The sequence below is a fragment of the Pituophis catenifer genome, unplaced genomic scaffold (assembly GCF_029215685.1).
Source record: "Pituophis catenifer annectens isolate HBS135680 unplaced genomic scaffold, rPitCat1.0.hap2 SCAF_1, whole genome shotgun sequence".
Lineage (NCBI taxonomy): Eukaryota > Metazoa > Chordata > Lepidosauria > Squamata > Colubridae > Pituophis > Pituophis catenifer.
The window spans coordinates 350,456,903-350,466,730 of record NW_027256881.1 but is presented as its reverse complement, the minus strand read 5'-3'; the positions used below and the strand labels follow the sequence as shown (position 1 = coordinate 350,466,730).

Sequence of the window (9,828 nt, the reverse complement as noted above, 5' to 3'; positions counted from 1 at the left end):
AACCATATTTGCTTAAAGACACTAATACTGAATCTATCCATGAAAAAATATTAACTTAATGAATGAACTAAATTAAAAGGAATAAAATGAGAAAACTTGCAATAATAAACATAAATATAAGAACAAGCTTCCATCAAACCAGAGCACTGGACATCACTGAGGACACTTTGAAAACATGATCAGCAAAGACTGGATGAAAGTTGCCGACCAAAGCTAAATTGTAAGCAGCTGCAGGACTTGGTAAGGAGTTCTTCACTGGATACATTCTGCCTTCCTGTCAACATTTTGTTGAAAAAAACTATCACATTCTAAACATGCCTCAAAGAGAAATATAAATGAGGCCAATCCATGAATTACTTAGAAATTCTTGTTCCTTACTATATTTTCTCTACAATTCAGATCTGGCCTCAGTAGAATAATGTAGCATTTGGGGAAAAAGATACAGGCCAAGAGAGCAGTTCCAGAGGCCAAAATGGAGAAGATCTCCACGGCCACCATGGACTTCCCTTTGGTGCTCAGGTAGGTAGGGAGGAAGGAGATCCAAACACTGCAAAAGACCAGCATGCTAAAAGTAATGAACTTGGCTTCGTTGAAACTATCAGGCAATTTCCTAGCTAGAAATGCCACTGTGAAACTGACAAGGGCCAAAAGTCCTAGGTAAGAGAGGACACCGTAAAACATTACAGTTGAGCCTTGCTTACATTCCAAGATGATTTCTCCAAACAAGGAGTGAAAGTCACAGCTGGGAAATGGAGGCGAGGTTCCCAGCCAGGTGGCGCAAAGAAGTGCTTGGATCAGGGGACACGCTAAGACAATAGAGTTGGTCAGTGGTTTTCCTAAGAGTTTCCTTGTCTTGTTCCCAGGCTTGGTGGCCATGAAGGCCAGAACTACCATGACAGTTTTTGCCAATACAGAGGAAACTGCAAGAGAGAAGAGAATGGCAAAGGCAGATTGTCGGAAGAGACAGGTGATCTTCCCTGGTTGACCAATGAATAGGAAGGAGGAGAGGAAGCAGAGCAGGAGGGAGACCAGCAGGATGTAGGTGAGATCTCGGTTGTTGGCCTTGACAATCGGTGTGTCGTGATGTTTATAGAAAACCACCAGGACTGCAGAAGTGATCAGAGAGAGGAAAAGAGCAAGAAAAACTAAAGTGTATCACAGGGTGTCTTGATAGGAAAGGAAGTGGATCTTCTTGGGAATGCATTGGTCCTTGTCCTTGTTGGGAAATTGGTCTTCTGGGCAGGGTTCACAGTGAGCTGCATCTGAAATCAAAATTCTTTGTCTAAGCATTTCTTGAGCAATTATCATGCACATTTTCCCTCCTGCATAAATCATAGGAGTGTTGTCTTTCTGCTGCTGACCTACCTACAAAGGGAGTAATAAAATAACCTCCCTGTGCTATTTATGGGGCATCAAAAAGAGCAAATCATCCTTCATTTATGATGATCCTGGGGGCAGATTAGCCAGAGACAAGGTTTTGTTCAGTTCCAGATATCCATTCACTGTGCCTATGAGTAATCTGGCTTCCAGTCTGAGATTACTGCCTGTTTTTTTCTCCCATTTTATAATGGAACCGACACGAGACTGATAGATCTGATATCCAGGAATGTTCCTGTTTTGCTTGTGTGTATATTATCCCTGCCTTAACCTTTCTGCTTTGTATCTCAATCTGTTCATTTAGACATTTTTTCCCTCCCACCTGCTCTATCCAAGAGACATAGATAGATGAATGTCCGCTTTCCCTGGCAGGTCTATTTCTGTGGCCAGGGCAGTTTAGATGTGTGAACTGAAAGGTTTTGCTGAGAGATATGATTTTATCTCAATCTCATAAAAAATGATAAGAAGAACAAAAGAAATGACTTAATGAATGTCTTCTTTGCTACTGGAAGATTTACATTTGAAGTCTAGTCTACCTGTCTGATTAGAAATTGTCCCTTCTGGACAAGCATCACACTGGTAGCAGCAAACCTGCTTTCCCTCTGGAACTCTTCTCCTCTCTCCTGCATGGCACCTCTTCATGCCACACCTGGCAAAGGGCACCTTCTGAAAGAGAAAAGAGAAATACTTGAGATGAGCTAAGCAATAAACTGCATTCATTCTTTCCCCATTCCTATTTCCCTTCCTTATTCCCACTTCTATGTTCAGATTCTCTTCTAATGAAATAGATTGCCACTATCTATCAGAAATCAAGAACAGCCCTGAGGTAATCAGGCCAGTGGCATTCTTCACACACCCATGGATGTGGGAGATTGGATCTGGAATCTCAGCCTGCAGAGGAAGACTTGTGATGGGACGAGAGCATTTTTAATGAGGATACAACTGAATGGAAATGGTCCATAGAAATCACTGTTGGTTGCCATAATTGCATCCTGCGTTTCAAGCAGATGTTGTTCCCAAGCCTAACCCTTTGTGGAATCAGACACAAATCAGACCTTAAACATGTTACACGCAAAGCAGATTTTTCACCAAATGATTGCCATGATTTCTGACTCAGTTGATTATTTTTCAAGATAGGATGATGTTCTGCATCTCAGGAAGAGAAGAGAAGAGATTGCAGAAAATACAACTTCAGTAACAGAGTTGTCAACTCCTGCAATGCACTACCTGACTCTGTGGTTTCTTCCCCAAATCCCCAAAACTTTAACCTTAGATTGTCTACTGTAGACCTCACCCCATTCCTAAAAGGGATATGGGGCATGCATAAGTGCACCAGCATGCCTACCGTCCTAATGTTTTCTTATATTTGTATCCTTTTCATGTATTTATAATTATGTTTACACTTCTATCTGTCATAAAATACATGCTTGACGAAATAAATAAATAAATAAAATAGAATGAATCTTTCTCTGAACTTACAACATTTCCTTGCGGCTCACCTTTGTGGCCCAGACAATTCCATCAGAGTTAATGGTGAAATCATGGCCTGGGGGAGCCTCAGGATTTACTTGCCCAACTTTCATGGGGACAAAAGATTGATTGGGGAGGAAAACCCAGTTGAGAAGATCATAACGAGCAGACCCAAGTCCATCTTCTGAGAAGGAGACTTCCTCTCCAGCACTGTTGTTGAACTGCACATTCCTCAAATAGGCAAGAATCTGAAAGAAAGGAGACCTTCAGAAATTGGAGTATTTGGGCTAGAGCTACAAATGGAACATCATGGCTTCTATATCACATAATGGCCATCTTGAGAAGATGAATTTATATTTGAGAAGCTATTTCCATCTTTTGGTGGTGATCTGAGGAATCAGGTATATTTAACTCTGAAACTAAAAGTTTCCCCTTTATCATTGGGCATGATTTCCAACTCCAATTTGATCAAAACAGAATTTTAGTTCCACAATCTAAATTTAATTTTAGGCTTTTCCTCTTGTGAGACTTGGCTCCATGCACTTTCCAATAGTTTGTTTTGCCCAAGTTCTTGTTATCTGATAAATGAATGTTTGAAATGAATAAATTATTTCTATCAGAAGCATGGAAAATTCCACTGATTTTCTCTGGCTCATTGTCAAAGGCAGCACAATGCAGGAACCGGTCTTGATCTACTGGGCCATGTGGAAGGAAGCATCTGACCTGGTTGGTCACATCACTAGTCAGAGAGGTCCAACATTTTAGCCTTTGATGCAGAAAATTCTGATGAATTTCAAACCAGGAACCCCTTAGGACCACTTTGAATCTTGCTCTGTGCTGTGGTTGTCATAGAAACAGATTCACAGTATTGGAAGGGACATTGGAGGTCGTCTAGTCCAACCCCCTGCTCAAGCAACAGACCCTCTACAGTTTCAGACAAGAGACTATCCTGTCTCTTTTTCAATGGGGCACCCATGACCTCTAAAGGTAAACCCTTCCTTAAGAAATTTCTCCTAAATTCTAGGTTGCTTCTCTCCTTGGTTAGTTTCCATCCATTCTTAATCAGAAGCTCTTTTCACACAGTAAGCTGAGTAGCACAACAAATGGTAAACTAAAAAAAGGGGCAGGGTCTCAGATAAATTGGAATGGAAGTACACAGACATTTAATCAGGAACTGAAGAAATTCATATGGAGAGCATCTGATCTAAGTGTCTGTAGACTTGAGTCAAAAACCACTGGTATTACCTGCCATGACTGGACATCTGAGATCCTCTTTCCAAGCCTCATCATGGTCGGTCGAACTCTGGATCCATCCATTGCATGCAAAGCGTGTGCCAGAGCATAAACAGCATTGTAGATATTGTAACTTTCTCCTGTCATTCTTTGTTCAAAAGTGTAATTGGGCAGATTCTGCACATTCTCCTTTCCTGTACATTGTTTTTTCCCCTTTGGAGGGATCTTTCCTGATTTATGGATCTTGCAGCGAAAGACAAATTCCCACCATACAGGGAGAAAGACATCTCCTTGGGGGTTCAAGGGGTCTAAAGACAGGAGGAAGTGGCTGAATTCTGAGACATCCCTGGAGTGGTCCCTAAAATGCAAGACCCCATGCAAATGCTTTATAAATTGCAATGAGTATTCAGATTCTTCCATGCCAACTTTCCAATGGGAAGTAAAGATACAAACTTTCCTAAATGATACTTTCAAGATATCTTCAAATAACTGTATCACCCCTATTACAGTGAGAGTAACAGCTAAGTCTGCATACAGAATAAACACTTCTGCTTTAGACCAGGTGCGGAAATAGAGAACAAATTTTTTCTCAGTGAGTTTAACATTATCCAATTTCAGTGAAGGCCAGGCAGATCTCCTTCTCCTGGAGCATTGGTGTCAGAGTTGAGATGAAATGTTCTCCTCTGTCATCTTCAGGGGCCATAAGACCAACCCAGTTCCAGTGGAAATACAGGAGCAGCTGGACTAAACCCACATACTGAAGAGATTCCTTGGGATTAATCTGGAAGAAGGAAGGATAAACTCTTCTCTCTCTCTGAGAGAACTCAAAGCCAACACCGAGCTGGAGAAAAAGAGATTCTTTTTTCAAAGACAAAGTAAAAGTTTTTTTTTTAAATAAAAAGTAGTTTTTATTGAATATAAATATTAAAAAAGACATACGTAACATATACACAGCAAACATTTATACAACATATACACAAAAAGAGTATAATTTCTTCTTAAGCATTTTTTCAGAGTGACATTCTACCATTCTACTTATGATATATTCCTTCATCTCTCCTTAATCTAATAACATTTTTTATTAATAATAATAAATAATAATAATTTTATTTCTATACCGCCCTTCTCCCGAAGGACTCAGGGCGGTGTACAGCCAATTTAAAAACACAAGACACAACAATAATTAAAAATTAAAATAATTAAATAAATTTGGCCGATTTAAAACCCCAAAAATTTAAAATACCCCAATTTAAAATTATTAAGTTGATAGCCCGGCCTGGCGGAACAACAGGGTCTTCAATATATATATATATATATTGACTTTAGTAGTGACCATTGTGTGGTTGATAGCTCTCCAATCAGGCTGACTCACTTTGACTGGCAAACTTCATCTTCTTCCCTATTTAGGCATTTTTATTGGTTGTCAGAAGACAAGAGAAGAAACCAACAACCTGATACAGAGAATAAATGGCACTAAAATGATGGCTACCCTTTAATAAAGAATAATCTAAGAGTCAAAAGCTTATTATATGTCCCTCCAAAAAAACCTACTTTTAGTTCCATCTTTGGCTTCTCTGTGTGATTTTGATCTCTCTCTACTCCATATTGTATCCAGTGGAGCTCTCTTACCTGTGGGACCTTAAGAATGCTGAAAATGGAGGCCATCAACCTTGAGGACTTGGCACTGAGACCACCAATGATGGACAGCAGAGTGTCCTGCAGGTGACATTTGTACCCTAGAACCACTTGGCCTTGTGAGGAGAGCATGGAGAAGCTGTTTAAGGAAATCTCAATCTCCCTCTGGGAATGGCGGTAGATGTGGAAGCCAAGGGTGATGTTGGGGAGCAAAAGAAAATTATTATTGACCCCGGAGACAGCAAACATCAATGCAAGGAACTGCTGGTAGTAACTGGTGAGGAATCTGTAGTAAGAAAAACATTGGAGAACATTACAGGAAAGCTTGTGCATGGTTGTAGAATTTGCTTCACTGTTTGGGGGGACTTTTGGGGGCAGAAACTCCCAAATTTCATTGTTTTGGGTTTTTTTTTCAAAGGATTACCCTTGGCTAAACTTGGATGATTTTGTGAGAAAGAAGAAAAGCCTTTCCATAGATATTATGGACTGTTTTATACTCTCTATCATCCCTGCCATATTGACTTTGCTCCAGTGGCTGAAATCCTTTCCAACAGCTTCCCTTTCGCCGTAAGTATTTAAGGTCTCTCCTGGAGCAGCTTCTACAGGTGTGGTAAAGATTGCTGAGCACAGGACTACAGTGGGGTCTCCTCATAGATTTACTGAAGGATTCATCAGCAATGCTGATTCCTAAACTGAGAGGGATTTTTGTAACTCCTGAACACTGGAAGAGGATTGAGCTTCTTTTTGAGTTATTATCCACAAGTTACTTTTCAGATTATTATTATAATTCGACTTCTTCACTAGGCCAGGACAGCTTCCATTTTTATTTTTCTTGTTTATCATCTTCCTGATGAAGAGATTGAGAATTCCAGCCTATTTGAAAAGCTTGCTATTTTATCGAGAAAAGTGCAACATGTGCACTACACCAGGACAGTTCAAAGCACTAGAAGTAGTATTTCTGAATTTAAAGCAAAGAAAATAATTATCTGCATGTTTCACCTCCAGTTGAGACTTACACATTCTGTAGATGATGATTCACTGTATTAAACTCTAGGATAGGAGACTCTAAAATGGTTCCCAAGGGCAAATTCCCACCAATAATGAGATCACCAGGCCTATAGTAGCTCTCCTTTAAATCGATATAATCCTTGAACACACACATGGTTTGCAGCCTCTTTGCTGTAGTTGGAGCCAGGAGCCAGACGAGCATCAGGATCAACAGTTGCATGACTCCTGCCCTTTCATTCTTATCACCTTCCCTCCTAGAACAGAAATCAAGGTTTATGCAGAAACTGATTTAAAAGTTGCTCCTGAAATCTCACTGGAACTTTAGCAGATCAGACACCACCTGTGCTACCTGGATGGCCTCAAAATAACTTTATATCAAAAATTATTCCTTTTACCTGTGTTTGGGCTGTGACCATAGAGAGAACAAAGGCATGTGAGTCTCTTCAAACCCAGGAGTGAGCTCTTTGCAAGACAGGCTCACGTGACATGTTCTGCCCTCCATCTGGTGAACTCAGAGATGTTTTTTAAAGCAGGTTTTATCCTGGAAGATCTTTGTGTCTAGAAATCCACAGGGGACACATGAAGAATGACTGTTCTTCTGATAATTGCAGGGAAAGGCCATTGTCTTATCCCAGTTGAAGTCCACAGGGTGTGAAAGAGCCAAGTTTGCCTACCACTGTCCTCTCCCCTTAGCAACAGCTTCTCTTCATGCAGCAGAATGGAAAACATGTTGGTGTCTCTTCTTGTAATTCACAGAGCAGATGGAGTCATGGGGAAGCTGTGTAGTTGACCTACATGAAAGTGACCCCTGCACACAAGGTGGATTCTGGCTTATGCCCTAGTTGGGTCAGATAATAGGAGTGCTACTTGGGTATAATGGCACAAACCAGAAATGTAATTTGATGAAGTTTCTCAGGATATTTGCACAAACTAGGGCATTGTGTGTGGGATGGTGGGCAGGTTGCTTGTCCCACGTTTCTGGCGGAGCTGGAGTAGGAGATTTGGATGGCATGGGCTGAGCCCTGTGGTGGCAGCACCAACAGTAGGTGGAAGCAGATGCATGGAGGGTGGAATGAGATTTGGCCTGCAAGGTGGCCATGTGGCTGGCTGCTATGTCTCAGCCAGGATGGCCATGGGCAAGCAAAAACAAATGGTAGGACAAGAATGGGTGGGTCAATGGGCAGCCGCCAGTGCATTCAGCAGGCCAGATCACTTGCCTCCTCTATGCCTCTGCCACCACCTGCTGCTTGGATGGCCAGCCTGGCATTCCCAGTGTTTGGACTCAACTGCACAGCATGGGATGTGGAGCCCAGTGGGCTCCAGGAGGCTGTGGCTACTGCCAGACCATTGACCCCTGTGCACTCCTCACCTCCTATGCATGCACGGGCCTTGTGTTTGACCTATCTGAGCTAGAGCTTCTATTAAGGCCTACCTCATGGCAGTATAAGCCACAAAATGTCCCAGTGGTCTTCCGGGTGCGCTTCAAGGTGTTGGTTATCACCTTTAAAGCGCTCCATGGCATAGGGCCTAGCTATCTTCGAGACCGCCTGCTGCCACCGACGATCTCCCATCGACCTGTGCGCTCCCACAGAGAGGGCCTCCTCGGGGTGCCATCAGCCAAACAGTGTAGGCTGGTGACCCCCAGGGGGAGGGCCTTCTCTGTGGGGGCACCTACCCTCTGGAATCAATTGCCTCCAGAGATAAGGAGAATCCAAGACCTCGGTGCCTTCCGCCGTGCCCTTAAAACCTTCCTTTTCCAGCAGGCCGGGCTGGCCTAATTTTTTAAGTGTTTTTAAGTGTTTTGTTTATTGTTTTTAATTAATGGGGCCAAATTTATATATGTATATTTTAATTGTATTTTAATATTTGTACTTGATGTTTTTACTTGGCTGTTCACCGCCCTGAGTCCTCAGGGAGAAGGGCGGTATACAAATTCAAAATAAAATAAAATAAAATAAAATAAAATAAATATTTATCCATTCGTATTGCACTTCTTATTGCACTGAGTGATACCCTATCGTCTTTTTAAAGATTATCCAGAACCTTCTGAGTAAGCCTCACATGTAGGTTTTCCTTCAGGCCTCACAGAGGAATTATGAGCACCAGCTTCTCCCTCCCCCCTCCCACTTCCAAGAAAGTACAAACTCTTGAGAACTTTGTATTTCAAAAGGAACCTTTTATTGAAAGGGATGAAAGCTAGTCAGAACTCAAAGCAGGCTCTGGGGTCCCTCAGGGCATGCAGTTCAGGATAAAGGAAATTAGGAACCCCCTCCCTACCTTCTGATATGGATTATGACCAATCTGCTGGTGTGAATATGAATTGCACCAGCCTCTCTGACAAACAGATATGAAGAGCTTTGTTCTGTCCCCCTTCCCCACACAGGCAAACACACCACCAGGCACGCCTGCCAAGATTTTATTAAGCAATCAGACTAGAAACTCTTGCAGATAAGAGTTTTGGCAGTAAACTGCGAAATGCCTGCCAAGTCAGTTTCCATTCACAGTTAGCAAGAAAGAGTTTATCCTCAGTCCGGTTCAGTAGCAAAAAATAATCCACGAAGCAAGAATTAGCCAAGGTCCAGCCCAAATATGCACAAGCCAGATTTCAGGTAACACGATGTGACTCTCAGGTTTTTAACTTTGACCATCACAAAGGCTGAAGAGCAATCACACCCACTTTTATTCCTTGTGGGGTGTGGCTCAGTGACTCAGCTCAATCTCTGGCCCTCCCACGCCTCTTTCGTTGCTGTGCACACTTCTCCCTCCAACACTGCCTGGGATCAGGATTCATCATCCTCCCTCCCTATCTGTTGTTGTTCTGATATGCTTTCTTCCTGGCATATCCCAGGCTGTTCCTCTTGGCCTTCAGATGGAACCTGAGGCATTGCCAGAGAGGAGGGTCCTGGAGAGGGAGGCCTTGTCAGTTCCTCCCCATCACCTTCTGAGTCCTCTTCCTCTTTTAGGACAGGCTCGGGAGTCGGGGTCACAACAAGCTTCTCACGGTCATTTTACAATCCACTGCCCCCCCATCTTCCCTTTCATTTCTAGAGGTGTGAGAATTCTCCAGGCATTCCTGGGACCAGGCAATGGTTATAAATCAGGGTA

At 42.4% G+C, this 9,828-nt stretch overlaps 1 pseudogene; it reads right to left on the bottom strand.

The window, feature by feature from the left end:
- Positions 1-357: 357 nt before the first annotated feature.
- Positions 358-8,160, bottom strand: LOC139312928 (vomeronasal type-2 receptor 26-like; annotated as a pseudogene).
- Positions 8,161-9,828: the final 1,668 nt, after the last annotated feature.